Consider the following 23,376-nt stretch of genomic DNA (forward strand, 5'->3'; position numbering starts at 1 on the left):
TAAAATAAAACTACTCCAAGTAGAAGAATGAAAAAAGAAATAACCATAATTTTCAAGGAGAGAACAACGCTGCTTTCTCTAGAATGATAACAAAATAAATTTTGTCTGGAATCCAATGGGAAATTGGGTTTTGAAGTAGCTTTAGAGTCCTATACCTAAAATCTGTTGAGGAGAGAATGGCATTTAAACATGTTCACTCCAAACAGGAAACGAACTAAGTTGAGTATACAGGTTTTATAGATGTCTCTTATAGTATATGTCTTATTAAAATTTTTTTTTTTTTTTTTTTTTTGAGACAGAGTCTTGCTCCGTCACCCAGGCTGGAGTGCAGTGGCATGATCTCGGCTCACTGCAACCTCTGCCTTCCAGGTTCAAGTGATTCTCCTGCCTCAGCCTCCCGAGTAGCTGGAACTACAGGCATGTGCCACCAGGCCCAGCTAATTTTGGTATTTTTAGTAGAGCGGGGTTTCCACCACATTGGCCAGGCTGGTGTCAAACTCCTGACCTCAAGTGATCCCCTGCCTCAGCCTCCCAAAGTGATGGGATTACAGGGTAAGCCACCACAGCCCGGCCATAGAAATTTACTATATTTATATATTATATAGCTTATAATATATAAAAACATAATTAAAGACATGCTATATAAATATTTTATAGTATATGTCTAATACTGACCACTGAGGATGCTATGGTCATTAATTACATAATATCTAATGGTCTTATAAGATAGTTTATCATTCGTTGAACTATATCTTTTTTTTTTGAGACAGAGTCTCACTCTGTTGCCCAAGCTAGAGTGCAGTGGCACGATCTCGGGCTCAATGCAACCTCTGCCTCCTGGGTTCAAGCAATCCTCCCGCCTCAGCCTCCCTAGTAGCTGGTACTACAGGCGCATGCCACCACACTCAGCTAGTTTTTACATTTTTTAGTAAGAAAAGACAGAGTTTCACCATGTTGGCAAGACTGGTCTCGAACTCCTGACCTCAGGTGATCTGCCCGGATCAGCCTCTCAAAGTGCTAGGATTACAGGCATGAGCCACCATGCCCAGCCAATGTCCTGTGTATTAACATAAGATTACATCGATAAAAGTTCTTCAGAGATCCCAAAAAAGCCTTCTTTGATATCAACCTGGAAGTACATATGGATAGCTACTAGGGGCAGGGGCAGGGGGACAGACTTAGGGGGATCATGGGAATCACAGACCTATGCCTACAGACTTTATGAATTCAAGATGTCATTTGATCTAATTCTAAGGCTTCAGGTAGACACAAAAAATGTATTCCTATTTTACAGATGAGTCAATAAAGGCCTAAGGAGATGCCAAAACACCCAAGGTAACAATGTTATATACCTAAAGGGATTTTAACCATGTTCTCCTGCTTCAGGTATAGCTTTTCTTATGTTGCACCACAATGAACACTGTTTCCTCCACTCAGTACCATGGTATTCTAGCTATGTGGATTTATGTAGCAAGACATTTCTTCTAGCAAATCTTGCAATATCGGGAACTAATGGATAACAATGTCTTGCATTAAACTTCTCCTAGCATCCCCTAACATTTCCCAAAAGTCTGTCATAATCAATACTCCATTCTTGGGAAAGTATGATTTTTACATTTCCAGAAATTTCCATCAACATGCTATAAGACTGCCATGTACAAACTATAAACGTTAAAAACATTAGGAATAAATTCTTCTTTGGAGGATGCAGTTGACTCTACAGTTGCTAGGACCCTATGAGGTAAATTTAAGTTCAAATTTTCCTTGCTGTTCCTAATTGGGAAGGAGAGGCTAATACTATGGTACAATAGAAAGAACAGGCACCTGGGTTCTAGTTTTAGCTCTGCCATTAATTACTTGTTTGATCTTAAGAGAATCACTTAATCTCTTGGAACTCTAGTTTCTTCATCTGTAAAACAAAGGGGTAAATCTAAAATTTTAAAGATCCCATTTAGCTTTAAACCATGGTGAATCCATATTTATACTGATTCTGAACAAACGGCCTCTAAGTCTCCTCACGAAATGTCTATTCTCAGTCTGGCCAAATACTACATTTCTTATATTTCATAGGTTACTTTCTTTAGTACTGACCAACAGAACTGTGTGTGATAATGGAAATGTTGTATACCTGCACAGCCCAATATGGTTGCCACTAGTCACATGTGGTCACTGAGCAGTTAAAAGAGGAACTAAATTTTAAATTTAATTTTAATTATTTAAATTTGAGTAGCCACACATGGCTACTGATTACCATACTGCACATCACAGCTCTAGAAGTCCCGAGAATCCAATTAAAAGACAATATTATCAAGCCCTCTCCTCAAACCTGAAAACCAGATCCAACTCATAAAACATAAACTTAACAAAATTTCATCAAGAACGCAATTTGTGGCTGGGCATGGTAGCTCATGCCTATAATTCCAGCATTTTAGGAGGCCAAGGCGGGCGGATTACCTGAGGCCAGGAGTTTGAGATCATTCTAGCCAACACAGTGAAACCATGTCTCTACTAAAAACAGAAAAAATTGCATAGTGGCCTACACCTGTAATCCTAGCTACCGGGGAGGCTGAGGCAAGAGAATCACTTGAACCTGGGAGGTAGAGGTTGCAGTGAGATCGCACCACTGCACTCCAGCCTGGGCGACAAGAGTGGGACTCTGTCTCAAAAAAAAAAAAACAACAAAAAATGCAATTTGTTAGTCAGCTAAGTTTAAAAGCAATTGATTCCATTTTCTTCTCAAAGTTCTCATTTTTCTCCTATGCTTCCTGGAGGCAGTATTACAGTAATCTTACATTTTTATATGTGGTACTTTAAGTAGTACGATATAGTGCTGGGGTTCCCACCTTTACAATAGTTCTATAGATATAGCAAATAGGAACAAGCTCACAGATACAGCACACTTTAGAGCTACTTTTTCCCAATTGCGGCATTTATACTCTGCTGTCTCTGTACGCCTTTCCCTGCACCACCCTACTTTCCCTCTGCCCCCTTTGACAAAGAGAGCTCCAAGAAAACAGGCTGTTACCTCCTCGAGCAGGCCTGCATAGCAGAATGAAGGTCAAGAGATGTGTGGAAACGAATGCAAGAAAGGTAAGTGGCTGCTGGGAAAGACTGCAGTCTCAGCACCCGGTCTCCCTTGGAAACTGGAAAAGGCTTGCACTGCCACTGCTATACAGCAAGCCAGAGGCAAAGCTTGCAATTTGCTAAGGAACTGCTACTAAGGAGGAGGAGAAGGAAGGGGAGGAGAAAAGGGAAAGAAGGCAAAATCTTGGGCCTCGGCAGAGCCAATGCTGCTAATAGTTCCCAAAATAACATTCCATTAGATGCATGTTTTATACACTGTACCAAACCAATCAATACTACTTCTCATTTGACAGGGAGGGGAGAGAGAGAAATTCTTCCTCATGTGAAAGAAGACAGAGCAAAGAGAGATGCAGCATTCTCATTCTGGATCCTATTTCATCTGCCCTTGAGCTACCCCCTAGATGCTGCATCTATCCAACCGAGCTGTAAATACTGCCTCACTTGAGGCTCAGGCATAGCCAGCTGGCAAATGCCAACAGCTGTGAAGAGATAGATAAAAAAGGCACACCTCACACACAGAAATGCAGGAACAAATTTCGTATCTGCTATAAATGGGTTAAACCTAGACAAAGAGTGTACATACCACTCAATTTGATAAGCTGCTAGCTACAGATCAGGAAGATTTCTAGATCTAGTATGTGTCACATACCAAAATATGATCTGATTTCATAGTTTAGGACAACTGCATTCAAATGCTCATGTGTCATTTTTGGCCTCTCTAATTTGACACTGAGATCACAGCTGACGTTTAAGCAATGCATCAAAGCTACAATTCCATTAAGAATTTTTTAAGAAAGAATTTCCCTCAGTCAAACTAAGCATTTCTTGAATCTAGACCTATAATTAACTGGCCCCAAATGTCAAGAGTGCTGAGTTTGCAGGGGTTGAAGTCGGCAAATTTTGTCTGCAAAGGGCCAAACAGTAAATCTTTTAGGTTTTGCAGGCCTACTCAACAGCTCTGTTGTGAGGCCAAAGCAGTCACAGACAACACATAAATGAATGGGCAAGGCTGTGTAACTACTGCTTGCTGTGCTACACCAGCAGAAGGGAGCAGCTGCAACAGAAACCATGTGGCTTGAAAAGTCTAAAATATTTACTATCTGGTCCTTTGCAGAAAAAATTTGCTGATCCCTGCTCTAGACGCTAAGTTATATATCACCAAGCTATGGCTCAGAGAAGTCCTTTTGCTTTAGAGAAAGCGTGAGTCTGGTGTTTCTGTGACCTACCTTAGATAACTACTATATCATCTTGAATTCTTTTCCATCTGAACATTTGTTCCATTAAAAACATGCCAACCTCAAATGCCAAAGCCACTTTCACAATGACAATGTTTTTACTTACGTAGGTCACTCTACAATTAGTTCACTGGTCAGAACAAGTGTTACTGATGGTAAGAATGGCAGATTCAAGCACCAACAAGGCCAGTGAGTGCTGCTTTATTTCACATACATCAGCTATACCAGCTGGACCTGGCCAACTGTCTCAAATATTTATCATTTACTACAAAGTAGACCAAGACAAATTCAGCACCACCACTCATTTTTTTTTAACAAGATAGCCCAAGAAATTAAACACACAAAATGTATATGGAAATAACCTACATATCAAACAATAAGGGGAATGGTTAAATAAAGAACATTCATATGATAAAATATTATAGACATTAAAAGACAAACTAAAAAGTACTATATACACATAAGTTCCAAAATATTCATATCTGGAATATATAAAAAACTTTTACCCATTTTTTAAAAAAGAACCAACCTAATGACAACAACAAGATCAACAAAATACATAATCAGGAAATTCACAAAAAAGGAAACCAGAAAACCATATAAACATAAGAGAAAATATTGTTTCACTAGTAATAAAAAAAATGCAAATTAAAATGAGAAATGATTTTATCTTCCTTAGATTACCAAAAAAGCAGCAGCAAAATAAAAAAAAAAAAATCATTTCAAGTCTAACCTAGTTGTAAAGAATTAGAAACTCACGTACATTGCTGGTGAGAGTAAAGACGAGAGCAATCAGGCAGTGTCCAGTGAAGATGCACTTACCCTATAGACCCGGAAATTCCATTTGGAAATAAATACTGTTGAGAAAGTCTTGCACGTTTGTGTCAAGAAACATGAACAAGAATGTAAACGGCAGCATCATTAGTATTAGGGGAAGAAAAAAAAAGATCTAAATACCTAAATGTCCATCAGCACAGGAAAAAAAACAAAAACAAACTGTGGTATAATTGTACAATGGACTAAAATAAGCATTTAGAATGAACAAACAGAATGCTAAGTGACAAGAGCAAGTTTCAGAATGATGTGTGCAGATTATACTATTTATATAAAGTATTAAAACATGTAGAAGAATTATATAAGTATGCAAATGAAAAATAATAGTGATAAAAATCTGAGAATGATAAATAGCAAATTCAGGATAGTGATTAATTTTAGGGAAAGTCAAGGGATGAGACTGAGGAAAGATACACAGGGGCTTAACTATATTTTATTCTTAATAACTGAAGCAAATATGGCAAAATATTGGGATTTGATCAGACCAGAAGATGGAGAGATTGGGTGTCTGTGATATTTAATAACTTTTTGTTTTCATTTTTTTTTTTTTTTTTGAGATAAGGTCTTGCTCTGCCACCCAGGCTGGAGTACAGCTGGCATGATCATAGCTCACTACAGCCTCGACCTCCTGGGCTCAACTGATCCTCCCACATCAGCCACTTGAGTAGCTGGGATTAGAGGCACAGGCTACCACGCCTGGCTAAATTTTTTTTTTTTCTTTATAATTCTCTGTAGAGATGAGGTCTCACTATGTTGCCCAGGCTTGTCTCGAACTCCTGAGTGCAAGTGATCCTCCCACCTCTGCCTCCCAAAGTGCTAGTATTACAGGCATAAGCCACTGCAGCTGGCCAATAATTTTTTTAAAAGAAAAAACCATATACAGCATGATCTCAGAATAAATAAAATATATAAAGATGTTAGCAGTGATACTGCTGATGGTGAGAATACGGGCAATTTTTATTTTCTTACAGTTACTGTGGGAAATTTCGTAAACTTTTTAAAAGTTAAGGTTAGAAACTTTTAACTTTGAAAAATGATCATTAATATTTAAAGGACTGTTCCAAACAGTAAGATATACATAAAAGAGATGTATTTGTATTTCACACTTTTTTTTATTACCATAGTTGATAGTGATATAGAAAGCACAGGTACTCCTCAGTATATGCTAAATACTAAAGGAAGCTAAATATGCCAGAAAAAAATTGGTCGGCCATAGGGGGCAAAGAGAGAGAACAGAGGTCAGAAGTGGTAGAAAAAGGAGTTCTAGCTTGTGTAAGGAGGCAATCAGGAAAAGACCTGTGTTAGCATAGGTGGGCTCTCTGTATTACGACCAGTAGATTCACAGACTCCTCCACTCTCACCAACTCCTAGAAATCTGTCTCCAGCTCCTGTCATCACTAGGATGGCCTCCAATGGGGAAAAAGGGGGTATCTGGGGAAGCAGAAAAGCTCTTAGATCTGCGGTTCTTAACCTTTATTGAAATCTAACCCATCTTTAACAATCAGATAAGAAACGTAATCTCCTACCCCTAAAAAACACTTAACGTATACACAAAATTTGGCTAGCAATTTCAGGGATTTCTGAACTTTCCATTAGCTCAGATTATGAAGGGAAGGATCTAGAAAGAAAGAACTCCCTAAAAGACCTAAATTAGATTTATCTTCAGAGAAAGCCTCTAAAATAAGTCTATTATTTTCACTTTCCAGTTACCCTACTTTGCAGATGAATCAAATTCCTTTAAGACTTGGTGGCATATTTTTTTTTTCTTTTTTGAGTGAGGTTTCCTGAGTAAGTTTACATATGGTAAAATTTGCCCTTTTTAGCATATAGGTCTGTGAGTTCGAGTTTGACAAATGCATAAAGTCTCATAACCATCACTGTAATCAAGATACAGAACAATTCTGTCACCCTCCAAAACTCACTCATGCTACTTGGTAGTCACCCCAGTCCTAGCCTAAGGAAAATTTTTTTAACTTTTATTTTTATTTATTTATATAGGTAAACTCATGTCACTGAGTTTGTTGTACAGATTATTTCATTACCCAGGTACTAAGCCTAGTACCCAATAGTTATTTTTAAAACTCACTGTTGAAGAAACACATTGACTTTCTTTTACACTAGAAAGTAATACGTAAACCAACAACTGCCTTAGCTCATTAAGTCAGATGTTGGCCACTATGCTAAACTGTAGATTATAACAAAAAAAGTGCTATTCTACCCACAACTAACCACCATTCTCGAAGTTCTAGGAAGGTAGGGACCACTCTTTATCATTACATCATTAAAATTTAGCATTGTGCCCACCCTTTATTAGGTACTCTAAAACAATTATTGAACTGACTTAAGGTTATGGATGAAATTCAGAATCTGAGCTATTCAGTTTTGTTTTAGGGTTGACTCTAATTCCCTACATATTTATTTACCATTTTTAAAGTTTGGTCAATAGTGTATTGGTTCATGCGCTCATTTTGTTCATTCTATTCAACCAGTTTCCCATTTTACCTTTCTTTTCTTTTTTTTTGAGACAGAGTCTTGCTCTGTCACCCAGGCTGGAGTGCAGTGGTCACTGCAACCTCTGCCTCCTGGGTTTAAACGACTCAGCCTCTCGAGTAGTTAGGACTACAGGCGAGTGCCACCATGCCTGGCTAATTTTTTGTATTTTTAGTAGAGATGGGATTTCACCATGTTGGCCAGGCTGGTCTCAAACTCCTGACCTCAGGTGATCCGCCCACCTCAGCCTCCCAAAGTGCTGGGATTACAGGCATGAGCCACCCTGCCCAGCCACCACTTTACCCTTCTTTACCTATTCCAAATGCTGTGTTCTGAAGCAAGATCTTGTAAGGGAGTTGGACATATTAAGTACTGATAATTAAAATTTAAGACAAAAATTGCCACAAAGAGATAGCTCTGGAGAGGAAATCTGAGGAGTATCAGAAATAAAATGTTGCAAGGGGGTGATCTGGGCAGAATCTAAAGAGAGTAAGAGACTTCCTAGAAAACAACTGGCTAGCCATATGTAGAAAGCTGAAACTGGATCCCTTCCTTACACCTTATACAAAAATTAATTCAAGATGGATTAAAGACTTACATGTTAGACCTAAAACCATAAAAACCCTAGAAGAAAACCTAGGCAATACCATTCAGGACATAGGCATGGGCAAGGACTTCATGTCTAAAACACCAAAAGCAATGGCAACAGAAGCCAAAATTGACAAATGGGATCTAATTAAACTAAAGAGCTTCTGCACAGCAAAAGACACCACCATCAGAGTGAACAGGCAACCTACAGAATGGGAGAAAATTTTTGCAACCTACTCATCTGACAAAGGGCTAATATCCAGAATCTACAATGAACTCAAACAAATTTACAAGAAAAAAACAAACAACCCCATCAAAAAGTGGGTGAAGGATATGAACAGACAGTTCTCAAAAGAAGACATTTATGCAGCCAAAAAACACATGAAAAAATGCTCATCACCACTGGCCATCAGAGAAATGCAAATCAAAACCACAATGAGATACCATCTCACACTAGTTAGAATGGCGATCATTAAAAAGTCAGGAAACAACAGGTGCTGGAGAGGATGTGGAGAAATAGGACCACTTTTACACTGTTGTTGGGACTGTAAACTAGTTTAACCATTGTGGAAGTCAGTGTGGTGATCCCTCAGGGATCTAGAACTAGAAATACCATTTGACCCAGCCATCCCATTACTGGGTATATACCCAAAGGATTATAAATCATGCTGCTATAAAGACACATGCACACATATGTTTATTGTGGCACTGTTCACAATAGCAAAGACTTGGAACCAACCTAAATGTCCAACAACGATAGGCTGGATTAAGAAAATGTGGCACATATACACCACAGAATACTGTGCAGCCATAAAAAAGGATGAGTTCATGTCCTTTGCAGGGACATGGATGAAGCTGGAAATCATCATTCTCAGCAAACTATCGCAAGGACAAAAAACCAAACACTGCATGTTCTCACTCATAGGTGGGAACTAAACAATGAGAACACATGGACACAGGAAGGGGAACATCACACACCGGGGACTGTTGTGGGGTGGGGGAGGGGGAAGGGACAGCATTAGGAGATATACCTAATGCTAAATGACGAGTTAATGGGTGCAGCACACCAACATGGCACATGTATACATATGTAACAAACCTGCACGTTGTGCACATGTACCCTAAAACTTAAAGTATAATAATAATAATCATAATAAAAAGAGACTTCCTAGAAAACAAGGGAGGACAACATTGCTTGCAGGACCATTCTCAGATTTTAAGCAGGAGACAGTGACTGGATGAGATTCGCATATAAGAAAGATCACTAATGCTGCACTGTAGATGGTGGAATGGTGGGTTGGGGCAGGGGAGAGGAAGGCCCAGTTAGAAGGGCCTGAGTTAACAGAAAGAGAGGAGAGGATGGAATTGAAGGATTCTTAAGGAGAATGACAGACAAGACTTGGTGACAGACTAAATATGAGAAGTAAAGAATGAAAAGCCTTCTAGTTTGATTTCCAAGTTCTCAGTTGGTGACATGTAAGACAATTAGCAAAGAGATTTCTAAAAAAAAAAAAGTGAGAACAAAGACTTTCTCTTGCCTTTTTAAGGCTAGAGGATTCACAATAGCAAAGACTTGGAACCAACCCAAATGTCCAACAATGATAGACTGGATTAAGAAAATGTGGCATATATACACCACGGAATACTATGCAGCCATAAAAAATGATGAGTTCATGTCCTTTGTAGGGACATGGATGAAACTGGAAACCATCATTCTCAGTAAACTATCGCAGGGACAAAAAACCAAACACCGCATGTTCTCACTCATAGGTGGGAATTGAACAATGAGAACTCATGGACACAGGAAGGGGAACATCACACTCCAGGGACTGTTGTGGGGTGGAGGGAGGGGGGAGGGACAGCATTAGGAGATATACCTAATGCTAAATGATGAGTTAATGGGTGCAGCAAACCAACATGGCACATGGATACATATGTAACAAACCTGCACATTGTGCACATGTACCCTAAAACCTAAAGTATAATAAAAAAAAAAAAAAGGCAAGAGGAAAGAAAGATTTGGTTTACCTGTTTGCTTATTCCCTCTTTCTAAAGAGGACTTGAGAATCCTTACAGAAATACATGCCTATAACAATACTTAAAATAGATAAATAAAGGAAATAAAAAATAAGGAGATAAAGTAACAGCCAGAAATGGCTATTGTTATGGAGTGCCCACATGAAGTTAGGCACTGTCCTAAGTAAGTCCTTTACATGTAGTACAATGAACTTCTGCAAATAAGTTTGAGCTGGAGATAGAGATCTGAGTGCTAGCTGTAGCAATCAGAGTGGATGAGGTCAGCTAGGGAGAGTCCTAAGGAGAGAGAAGAAGGAAGCCTAAGGAACAATACCTAAGGTGTTTACAGAAAAAAAAGGGCTAAAAAGAACACAAAGGAGGAGCAATCAGAAAAGGTAGAAGTGAGCCAGGAAAGAATAATATCAGAGAGGTTATGGCAGAATAAAAATTTAGGAAGGCAATAGTCAACATTATAAATTACTGCCAGGATTCAAGGTAAAAGATGAAGTGACTAAGGAATTTAGTAATTAGGAAGTTTACAGGGCCCTTTGCCAGAAAAAATTCACTGGATTGGGGGGTGGGGCAGAATTTCTATTTCAATATGTTGAACAGTGAATAGAAGGCCAGGAAATGGATAAAGTGAAATTGGAAGACTGTTTCAAGACTAACAGTGAAGGGAAGAGTGAGATACGGTAACCCTAGAGAGCAGTGCAGGGTCAAAGGTGAATCCTATTACGACAGGAAAAATAAACAACTGTCAAGGACAAATAAAATCATTGTGCAGGTGTATTTTTGTAATAGATAGAGCTAAGCTTGCAGTTTTGCTTCCCAGTGTTTATGAATTTTGCATGCTAAGTGTTCTATTAAACACTGTCAGTTTCATTATAAAGAAATTTAGTTCTCAAAGGATTCTTGAGCTATTACTATATTTTATTTACATGTCAATGATTAATGAGCCATTTTCAGCACAAATGCGCAAGGACTATGAATCATACTTTAGTTCCCTTTATCAAGTTAGAAGACTAGATTTCCTTAGAAAAAATAAATTTAAAAGCTAGGTCAGTATACTATCTGGTATTATCTAACAGACTCTGAGGACGAGGAAGAAAAATCACTGTTTAAAGAAGAATCAGAAACAAGCCTTCAGGTAACTGCTGTCAGCCAATTCCATTTTAAAAAATACTTATTAAAATAGAAATATGCCTGGCCAAGGCTCTGGAACTCTCCCAAAAATAAGCTTCTTATATTCAGCAACCTCAGCCAACCCTGGACAGCCAGATGACCCATAAGACAATCTCTCATTTGGTTCTCAAAACAAAAATAAAAACAAAAAAAACCATATTTCCCATCTAGATTTCAGAGAGGCTAGCAAGTTTTCAATTTGCTTCACTTTCAGAAGTGATATTTCCCTATACAAAGACTCATTTCCTAGAAGTTCTACATCCCCTTCAAATAAATATCAAGAGATTCTAACCATTGTGCTTATATTGCCAAGCTCATGGTATACAAATATCCAATGAAGACTGACCCCTTGGACATATTTTCTTGGAGGTGTAGAAGAGCAAGCATGGGCCTCCAAGTCCAAAATACCTGGTTTTGAATTCTGGCTTTTCATTACAAATTCTGTGACTGTGGACAGATTCCTTAACCTAGCTGAGCCTTAATGCATTCTCTTACGTGTATTACGAAAAGAATATTACTTATCTGACAAAGTTACAAAGATTAAATGCATCTAACAGGGTACTTGGCATATAGTAAGTTTTCAAAAACATTAATTCTCTTACAGCATTTAAACCTTTCATATACTTAAAGGCCAACTCAATCTCCTCTGGCTCCATGAAGCCCCTTCTGACTACTCCATCCTACACCATTCATCTTCGCTGAACTCTTAATATACCTACCTAAACACAATTTTGCTCTAAAGGATATATTATTCCTTAATATACACTCATGCCTTACTATGTGTACATTTGATGTCTTAGATCATGACAGCACCTAGGGCATGTCCCTTTTTTATGATATTCACAGTTTTTAACACAATATTGAGCACATAACTAAGGCAGTCACTGATGACTTAGAATGCTATTATTTTATAATCTAATATTCCCTATAGATCTCCTAACTCCACCAATTAGCTGAGTAAGAAACTGAACAAGAGAAGTTAAATGGCTTGCCTGAGAAGGTATAAATTGTGGGCTTAGCTGGAAAGTAAACTAGGTATCCTCTCTTGCAATCCAGGGAGCTTTATACCTTGTACCTGTTGCTCTTGTGTGAAGAAGTGCCAGGGTGAAAGTGCACAAAGGGCCTTCATGTGCCAAAAAAAATCTGCATTCCCTATATTAAAACACTTAAATGGAATGAGACAGAAAGGCTCATCTGCAAACTCATCCAAACACAAAACGGTCTTTGCTAGCTTCACACTCAAGTAGAACAGACATTCTTCTGCTGCCATCTTATGGGCATAGAAGATCACTACACATGGGCTTATTTTCATTTGGGAAATAATTTTATTCAATAAACATTTACCCATCATCTACTATGTATTAGGCTCTGTGAAGAAAACCCAATTAAAAAGCACCCTCAAGAAGCTCAGAATGTAGTAATGAAAAGCAACAACATACCATTTAATTAATTAGTAAACCAATCCTAAGACAGTGTCACAAAAAAAGAACACTGAAGAGAGAATACTAGTTTTAGCCTGGGGCTCGGGTGTAGCAGGGTAGTCAGTAGTGGGTTTTAATTTGCAGGAGTTCTTACAGTATGAATACAATTTTGTTAAGCAGAGAAGGTGAGAAAAAACTATTCCAGAAAGAAGGTCACGCATGGACAAAGGAAGAGGGTCATGAAAGTAAAATGTACAGGAAATAGGCCTAATCTTTCTACCTGAGTAAAGTGACGCAATTACCAGGAAGAAGAGTTGAGAGAAAGAGATAAGAAAAATAGAGAGAAATTATAGTCCTGGGGAGGCTGAATTCAGAGTTTGGTGAGTACTCTCTCTACAGAACTAAAATGACTAACGATCAGCAGGATTTTCTATATTGCCTGATTCAGCATGTGTTTGAATTCTGTCCAGAAATTGGTCCTCTGAACAAGATCAACTAGGGAACTTCTCATCTTATATACATGGAAAAACATTAACTTCCATTAATATTCAATCTGATTGTAGAGTGTGTAGTAAGTAAATAACTTTTACCCATACCTGATTGAACTAGTCTCTTCATTTTATAATTTCAAAGGCCAACTCAAGTTGCAATCTGACCCTTCACCTACGTAAATGAGCTTCTTTCTGTAATTGCCCTAAATATCCAACAATGCTTTTTTCTGTTTTACTTATTTAAAACATACATTATATAATATTTAAGGCAAACAAAAAAGATATAAAGAATAATAAACCATCACCTGTGTCTTACCATCCAAGTTAAGAATAACAGTGCCAATTCCAGTTTCTTCTTTAAAAGAGAAGCATGTTTCTACTTCTTGAAATTCTTAATTGTCCTCTGCTACCCTAATCTTTTGGGTCTGATCTTTATAAGTCAGTGCACATGTTTAAATTCATTAGGAATGTGAAGAAACACTAGAGAAGTTCCAAATTGGTTATATCTTATTCTTACCACTTGCCTTCTCCCAGTTCCCCAATCATACCACCAAATCAAAGTATGCAACCAAGCCAGTTTCCCAAAGAAACATGCATCTAGGACATTAAAGCTATCAAATAAAGAAATTTTACCTGCTGCTTCTGACATTCCAGGCCCAGCACTTGCTGATGCCTCAACTCAGCACACTGGAGTTAGCCTCCAAACACAGAGAGTGCTAATAAACTATGGCAGAGGCTTGTCTCAATTCCCCAGAACACCCAGATCAACTTCCTGGGCCTCTGATTTCCATAAAACCAGGAATGGCAAGGAACTCCATTGCCAGATCAAATCACTCCAGGTGAGAGCAGGTCAAGGCTACCTCAGACACACCTTGCCACACACCTGTGCAGCAACTTTCCCAGAAGCCCAATTTTCAACAAAAACAGGTGGCCACTCCTCTGACTGTCCTTCTCTAAACACTGGAGCCCATTTTATGAGATTGTACCAGCAACTGTCCTTTTCTAACATGGGAAAATCAACTGATAAAAGAGAAGGGAGGGTTGAATGAGGGCTCAAAATTTTGGTCCCTCCTACATGTCACCAATATTCACAGCTCTGAAAAATGAACCACTTTATCAGAAGGAGATTAACCGCAAAAACATGGCTGATAAGGGCTTTTAGTAGCAGGTGTTGGGTGACTGTCTTCACTCTGAAGTGGCTGGGAACTGGGATAGAACTACCAGAGGTTCTGCTACATAAGGAAATGGATTCTTGTCCTTTCTTCTAAATGCACGTGTCCTGAGGGGGAGGGGGAAACACTTTAAGCTTCCACTCCTGAACTGTTAAGTGGTGGGCTGAGAAATGCATGACAAATGCCCTTGTCTCTGGAAAATGAAGTGAGATGGTGCTGGCAACAGCCATGTTTAGCAACAGAAATATGGAAAAAAGAAAACAGACTCTTTTATTCAAGGCTCTAAATCTCATTGCTTTAACTCTTAGTAGACACCACCCAGGCCTCCCTTCCCAGAACTGTTTGGTGGAGATAAACAGTATTAATATTATTTTTAAACAGCTTTATTGAGACATAATTCACATGCCCATTAGGTGTACCATTTAAAGATTTTTAGTATATTCAGTTTATGCAATCGTCACTATAACCAATTTTAAAACATGCTCACCCTAGTATCAAAAATATCCACTACTGCATAGTATGGAATGTACTTGTTTGCAAAACAACAGAAATTGACCTCACTAACTTAGGCAGGAAAGGAATCTGTGGGAGGGAATTATTAATATTTTTAGCATAAAAAATATCACTGGGATAGGAGGCCCAGGCTCAAACTTTCCTGCAAGGGTCAACTGCTACCATTATCACATTCAGCTCACTAGCTCTTGCCTCAAATAAATGTTCAAATGCTTAGATTCCGGGACACTGCTTGGTGAGGGGAGAAAAGGCATAAGAAGGTACCTGTGTATGGCTGCCACTTACTATGTCACCACAATGGAGATTTTCCCTTAGGGCTGCAGAAAATAATGTATAACATTATAAATAATTGGTAAAGAGACCAGAGGCAGGACAAGTGAGCTTAAATTTAAAAATTAAGTCTCCTAAACTTGAGATATGGAATCCCTATAGCATGTAGGGTTTAAAAATTAAATAAAACAACCTAAAATCTAAAATGGTATTAATATTTAGCATTTTAGGGTGGATCTTATTTCCAAATGTATTAGCTCTGGAGAAGCTAGGAATGGATCTTAATGAAAGTCAAAAAAGCATTTCACTGGTAATGACATAAATAATTGTCATATATATCTCTAAATTGTTTTGTAGTTTGCAAAGCACTTTCACATAGTCTGTCTCATTTGATCCTCACAATAGCTCCATGAGATAGATTTGGGAAAATTTAGGTTACTCGTAAATTATTTCTAATCCTCATATACATGCAAACAAGGTAAGCCTTATCCCTTTTTTACATATGAGGAAAGAGTCAGAAACGGAACTTGATTTATTTAACCAAAATCACACATATAAGAGGCTGACCTGGACTATTCTTTTTTTTTTTTTTTTTAAGAGGTGGGGATCTCACTATATTGCCCAGGCTGGTCTTGAGCTCCTGGCATCAAGTGATCCTCCTGCCTCAGCCTCTCAAGTAGCTGGGATTACAGGTGTCAGCCACCATGCCCCATTTGAACTGGAACTCTTAAACCAATCCTGTGCATTTCCCACTAAGTCTAGCCATTCACAGTTATCTAGGGGTAGCCTCATCTCTCAGGCAGAAACATATCATCACTATTATTTCAAAGAGACATATTCTGAAAAAAAAATTACATACAGGTGCCATATGACACTGAAAGCAGTTTGTTTGTAAGGCATATTCAGCCTGGTGAAGCCTCTTGTCATTTTGCTACCTAAGGATTAGGGCCAAAGCACTAAAAGAATCGCCTTTTTTCTTTCTATTCCAGAATTGTTCAGAGTCCCACAGCATAATCCTAATTCTATAAGCAATCCAGAGAGCTCCAGAATGGTAATATAGTAGAAAATGTACCCACGGCTACATGTTTCACTCTCTTCTTGTTCAATATTCATACTTAGGAAGAGAGAGCTTATTTCTATCAGTAGAGAAAAAACTTGGTAGTGGCAGCATGGCCACAGACTTTTAGATAACTCATCACTTTAGAACAAAAATGGAGAAAGATTGGAGTCGCTTGTGGAACCTCTTTTCTAGAGTACTTTTTGAATTGACAACTGCCAGTCTTTAGCTTGGACACAGGGGAACAAATCAAATGACTTTTAAAAACCATAACTCAGAGTTTAAATTCTTGGTTTAAATTTTGAACATTCCAAAGATGATGCCAAATTAATCTGCTGACAGCTTCACATTAATAGGTATAACTACCTAGCTTATAAAGACCCCAAGGGACTGAAGAAGGTCCATAAGTGTGGTATATATGACTCAGCCAGTACTCACTGTATCTTGACCAAGCAAAGCAGAGTCATATGTAATGTGAGCTATTTGGGAAAGACAATTTTAGCTTATTGTGGAGAAAAACTATTTTTAACCATTTCTACAAAGAAAAGAAAGAGCACCATTAAAAAAGAGGTAAAATTCAGGGTTGGGTGAGAGAGAAAAAGCTAAAGGAAAAACAAAAGAATCAAAGGCAGACACTATTAGACTCTAATATTAGCAATGGGAATTGTTTATATTTTGTTGCTAAGGAAAACTTGGAGCTTTGGAAAATGAACCCAACCACTACCCTATTGTGACAGCTGCTGCCTGGCCCTGGTATTTCTGCAGAGCTATCTGCCAACAGCTTGCCACTTGCCATTTCTATCCTGTCAAATCAGTCCCTTTATAATCAGATGACCTTGTTGGTTTCTATAGTTCTCACAAGCAATCCAAAGACTGAATGGCAGTTATCAGAAAGCCCTAAAGATAGAGACTGTTGCATTCTGAGCTGTGGACTGGCCCCTGAATCAAAACCTTTATTCTGAATGCATAATACTTAAATTCAAGAGAAGAAATGGTCAGTGAATTCAATGAGGATGAAAAGAAGGCCTAGGTGATGGTCTCTACTGTGCCTCTGACTCAGAGTGTCATATTAAGCAAATGACTCTATGCTCTTAGGGCCTCAGCATTCCCATTTCTAAAATAGGGAGCATATGTTCTATTCCTTTCCATCTTATAAAGAGAATACATTTAAGCACACTTGAGCTTTTCAGGGGGGGAAAAAAGGAACTTCACAAATCCAAGATTATGCCCTTCTCAAAAAGGAATAAACTGTTTTAGAAGTTCTGTACTATGTATGCAAAACCATAAATAATCTAGAATCCTGCAAACCTTGAATCTCTATTATATTTACTCTTCAACAATCACGGCCTTCTTCACAGACTTACATTATAAGAAAGACTGTTGTCCCTATAATTAATATTCCTTCATGCCCTCCTGCTCTCTCTGCCCCATAATAACAGTAATCCTTTATCATTCTGGAACTTTGGAAAATACAGAAAAAATAAAAATAAAAGGTAGCCATAATACACCCCAAAATCCAATATTAACATTTCCATGTTTATTACTATTTGGCATCATAATGTATTCTTTTATATCTAGCTTTGTTCATTTAGCAACATATCTGTAGTTAAACTGAGTAAAGAACTGTTAGCACAAGGGTGTAAAGCTGAGACTGATCATTGGCCAACTGGTATGCACATACCCACTTATCCCCTCTTAAGATAAAACATTCTCAGAAAAGGAGAGCCAGCTGTGCAATTTAATGGTAAAACCCACTCCCCAACTGAAGTGCTTTAATTACACTGCAAATGGAGATTATTTCTGAGAGAGAACCTTCTACTGCTTTGGTCTTGCTGTGGTCAGTTTTAAAGCCCCATTTATCCCAATGCTCACTAATTGTTTGAAATTGGACCTGTGAACACAGGCTTCAGGCTTTTATCAAGGTTTCCCAGTAGGAGTCAAAATGCTTCCACAATGAGCTGATTACAGAGAAAGCTGCAGCTTCAAGAGTAGAATTAGCATCCAGCATGCTCTTTCAGAAGGAAAATTTAGCTGTTTTCAAAACATCTGATTTTTTTCTCTCAGTTTATGCTTGTCTAGCCAGAGAAACTAAATGGCTTTAATTCTGTAAAGGCTTAAATGATATGTTTTATTTGATCAAGTCATTCCCCTGCTGGAAATCCCTCAATTGTATTCCATAGCTTTGAGACTAGAAATTCAAACTTCTTAGCATACTACAGACAAAAATCTACATGATTTGGTTCCTGCCTACCTCTCTAGCTTGACAATTTCCAAAGTTTCTCCAGTGGAATACCAGTCTTGGGTTTCTTCGAAAAACAAAACAAAACTACTAGGTGGACTCAGAAATTTGGAAAATGCTGCAAATTCCCTAACCACTCCCATGTCCCACTCTCCCCACTCCCCAGAGAGGAATGACCCTAAGAAGGCTTTTGAGTGATCCTGTTTAATTTTGTTTAATCCATTGTTCCCAAATTCATTTAGCCACAGCATGCTTTTTTTTTTCCTTCATCTAAATCTGTTTCCACAAAAGACACTTTTCAGAAATGCTAGCCTGGCCTCACCTTCCCCCAGCTTCAGGCATTCTGAACTTGTTTGTTTCTTGAATTTCTCATGTTTCCTCTCAAATACCATCCTCCTATTACTACTTATAGTTAAAATTGCCTTTCAAAATTCAACTCCAGTTACCTCCTCTGGTAGGCCTTCCTTGTCACCCTATTCAATCTAATTTAGATTCCCCTCCTCTATGCTCTCATAGCAATCTATACACATCTTTACCACAGCACTTAACAATTGTACAATAATATTTGATGTACTTATTTGACTTCCCATAATAGTTATATCCTCAAAGGGTAGAAAAAATGTTTTCTTTCTTTTTTTTTTTTTTTTTTTTTTTTGAGACAGAGTCTTACTCTGTCTCCCAGGCTGGAGTGCAGTGGCGCAATCTCAGCTCACTGCAACCTCTGCGTCCAGGTTCAAGTGATTCTCCTGCCTCGGCCTCCTTAGTAGCTGGGATTACAGGCACGTGCCACCACACCCAGCTAATTTTTTGTATTTTTTTAGTAGAGATGGCGTGTCGCCATGTTGGTCAGGCTGGTCTTGAACTCCAGACCTCAAGTAGTCCGCCCACCTCGGCCTCCTAAAGTGCTGGGATTACAGGTGTGAGCTATTGCGCCCAGCCAAAAAAATGTTTTCTTTGGTCTTGTATCCTTAATGTCTCTGTGCCTCGCACATGGCAGTCTCTCAATAAATGGTTGTTAGGTGCTTTATATATGTGGGTTCCCACTTAAACAAGATTCTATATAGATAATACTATTTTGCAAAATCTTATACTTTAAAAACCATTCCTGATTCATTTACCAAACTGTTCCTATACGTGTGTCTATCTTCAATACAGCTGGTCAACTGTAATTCTTGTTACCTATTCCAATAATAGTTTGGGGTTTCTTTCTGCATTTAAAACTTTTATTACATGTTAGTCTGCATCTATGAGTTTGTCATAGAACTCTCCCTCATGGGGACCTTCAGTGTTTATGTTTTATGTGAATTCATCTTTGGTTGAAACTGTTTTTACAGTTTACAGTCTTTTACTCTGGATTGCAGATGTGTTCCTTCAAGGTAGTTTTGAGTTTACTTGTGCCAGGGCCCCAGAGTTTCAAGAGTATAGACACAGTTTCTGTATTAAATCCTTGACTTTTGGGATTTCTAAACCAAATGACTAGTGAAAATTTCTCACAAATGAGTTGTCTGCCCTACCGTGACCCTTGTATAGATTTCCTTCCTTGCCACTTCTTTGAGCTATGGGCTAAGTACTCTTTTCATGAACCCTTTGAGATTTCTTTTTTTTTTTTTTGAGACGGAGTCTCGCTCTGTCGCCCAGGCTGGAGTGCAGTGGCGCAATCTCGGCTCACTGCAAGCTCCGCCTCCCGGGTTGACGCCATTCTCCTGCCTCAGCCTCCGAGTAGCTGGGACTACAGGCGCCCGCCACCACGCCCGGCTAATTTTTTGTATTTTTAGTAGAGACGGGGTTTCACTGTAGTCTCGATCTCCTGACCTTGTGATCCGCCCGCCTCGGCCTCCCAAAGTGCTGGGATTACAAGCGTGAGCCACCGCGCCCGGCCCCCTTTGAGATTTCTAGCTTGATATAGTTCCTTAGTTACAACTCGCAGCCTTAGTAGGTCCACAGCCATGCTTTCTACACACACGGCATTAAAATCTGAGGGTCCAGACCTTATGGTCTACATATAGGTCTGACACCAACTCTGGGTCACTCAAACTACTCTAGCTTTTGAGTACTCTTCACTTTTTTTTTTTTTTTTGAGACAGAGTCTCGCTCTGTCTCCCGGGCTGGAGTGCAGTGGCGCAATCTCGGCTCACTGCAAGCTCCGCCTCCCGGGTTCACGCCATTCTCCTGCCTCAGCCTCTCCGAGTAGCTGGGACTACAGGCGCCCGCCACCGCGCCCGGCTAATTTTTTGTATTTTTTAGTAGAGACGGGGTTTCACCGTGGTCTCGATCTCCTGACCTCGTGATCCGCCCGCCTCGGCCTCCCAAAGTGCTGGGATTACAAGCGTGAGCCACCGCGCCCGGCCTGAGTACTCTTCACTTTTGTCATCTGAGAATTCCCTATTATTCTTCTGAATTCAACTATGAATTTCTGTTTATAATGGGCAAGGGAGCCTTATAAGTTCCATCTACCATGTTGGAATTATCCTCCTAAACATATTTTGAAACCATTCACATTTCTTTCTTTCTTTCCTTTTTTTTTTTTTTTTTGAGACGAATTCTTGCTCTGTCACCCAGGCTGGAGTGCACTGGTATGATCTCGGCTCACTGCAACCTCCACTTCCCAGGCTCAAGCGATTCTACTGCCTCAGCCTCCCGAGTAGCTGGGATTACAGGCATGTGTCACCACTCCTGGCTAATTTTTGTATTTTTAGTAGAGACGGGATTTCACTGTGTTGGCCAGGCTGGTCTGGAACTCCTGACCTCAAGTGATCCACCCCCCTCAGCCTCCCAAAGTGCTGGGATTACAGATGTGAGTCACCGTGTCTGGCCAAGATCATTCACTTTTCTCTGCCTCTTCTACCATTATCTCAGTGCAAGCCACGGTTCTCTCTCATGAGCCTTTCTTCTGCAGTGGTTTCCTTCCTGGTCATCTCACATCCATTCTTGTCTATTTTTCCTCATCCAATTCATATGTAAAACTGCAGCCAGAGTTTATAAGTCAGAACTTTAAAAACTATAGGTCAGGTCATGGTACTTTTTGCTTAAAATCTTCTAGTGGAGTATGACCCAGAAATTCTACTCCTAAGTATATAATCAAGAGAAATGAAACCAGATGTCCACACGAAAACTTCTACACAAATGCTTGTGGTAACATTATTCATAACAACTAAAAGGTGGAAACAACTCTAGTGTCCACTGACTTACCAATGGACAAACAAAATGTGGCATTATCTATATGATGGAATATTATTCACCCATGTAAAGGAGTAAAGTACTGATACATGCTATCATATGGATGAACCTTGAAAACATTATATTAAGTAAAAGAAGTCAGTCACAAAAGACTGTATTTTTATTCCATTTATATAAAATGTCCAAAATAAGCAAATCTATAGACAAAAAGTAGATCAGTGGTTGCTCAGGCCTAGGGGGAATGAGGAAATTGTGGGGGATAGCTACAGGATACAGGATTTCTAAGATGATGAAAATGTTCTGTAATTTACTGTGATGATGGTTCCACATATCTGTGAATATACTAAAAACCACTGCATTGTACACCTTAAATGAGTGAATTGTATGGTATGTGAATTCTCTCTCTCTCTCTCTCTCTCTCTCTCTCTCTATATATATATATATATATATATATATATTGCTCCTACCCACTCCTCAAGCTTCATCCTAGACCTCTCTCCCTCATTCTCTACACTTAGTCACAATGCCTTCTCTCAGTTTCTCCAAAATATCAAGTACCTTTCCACCTTAGTGTCTTTTCAATGGCCAGACCTTTTGTTTGGAATGCTCATTCCCTTCTCTTCACTTAGCTATTACTTAACCAGCAGATCTCAGGTTGAGCAGTATCACACCCTCATGACAGCCTTCTTTCATCCTCCAGAAGGGAAATCTTTTTTTTTTTTTCTTAGAGACAGGGTTGTGCTCTGTGGTCGAGGCTAGAGTACAGTGGTGTTATCATAGTTCACGGTAGCCTCAAACTTCCGGGGCTCAAGAGCTCTTCCCGTCTCAGGCTCTCAAGCAGCTAGGAGCGTGTGCCACCACCCAGTTAATTTTATTTTTGTAGGCATGGGGTCTTGCTATGTTGCCCAGGCTGGTCTTGAGCTCCTGGTCTTAAGTGATCCTCCTAACTTGGCCTCCCAAAGTGCCAAGATTACAGGTGTGAGCTACCATACCTGGCCAAGAAAGGAAGTCTTCTGTCGGCAGATTTTCGGTACGACAGTGTTATAACAACTCATACTACTTCTTTATAATATATTACACAAATGTAATTATTTACATTTTTCTTTTTCACTAGCATATTTGTTTCACAAGGGCTCACATCATATTTGTCTGGTTCACTGATGTATCACCTGGGCTTCTCATAGCACCTGGCAACAGGTACTTTAAAATATTCAGTAAGTATTTTGAAGATGAATGAATGCTAGAACATATCCAGTAAATGAGTCCAAATAGTCTACATCTAACATCTCCCTACTTACTTATCTTGTGCCATTCCTAAAATGCACTTACTTTGACCTGTACTTCATGTACCACATTCAGCTCATAATTCACTAATATTTTGATTTAACCCTTTGATTCATATATCCGGTCTCTGTTACAGGTACTATCTTATTGATTGTAGGTTACAACATTTCCAGAAGGCAGTAAAACTAAGTTTCTCCAAATAACAGTTCATGCAACAAGGTATTTAATAATGCAGTTTTATAAACAACTTGATTTCCCCCATCCTTTCTGGGATCATGCTCTTAATGACAAATTTAACTCATTTTACTTCTTTCAGCTCAGAA

At 38.9% G+C, this 23,376-nt stretch overlaps 1 protein-coding gene across 19 annotated transcripts in view; it reads right to left on the reverse strand.

Moving 5' to 3' along the window:
- Positions 1–23,376, reverse strand: part of PPP1R12B (protein phosphatase 1 regulatory subunit 12B) — a 241,733-nt gene that overhangs the window by 113,498 nt on the left and 104,859 nt on the right. Inside the window, exon 15 of one of the 19 annotated variants that reach the window (XR_008649676.2) lies at positions 6,450–6,584. The exons of the other annotated variants lie outside the window; for them this stretch is intronic. The gene's annotated coding sequence lies outside the window, so the exon portion shown is untranslated. The remainder of the gene's footprint in view (positions 1–6,449; positions 6,585–23,376) is intronic. 19 annotated transcript variants of the gene reach the window in all.

The sequence above is a fragment of the Symphalangus syndactylus genome, chromosome 19 (assembly GCF_028878055.3).
Source record: "Symphalangus syndactylus isolate Jambi chromosome 19, NHGRI_mSymSyn1-v2.1_pri, whole genome shotgun sequence".
Taxonomy (NCBI): Eukaryota; Metazoa; Chordata; class Mammalia; order Primates; family Hylobatidae; genus Symphalangus; species Symphalangus syndactylus.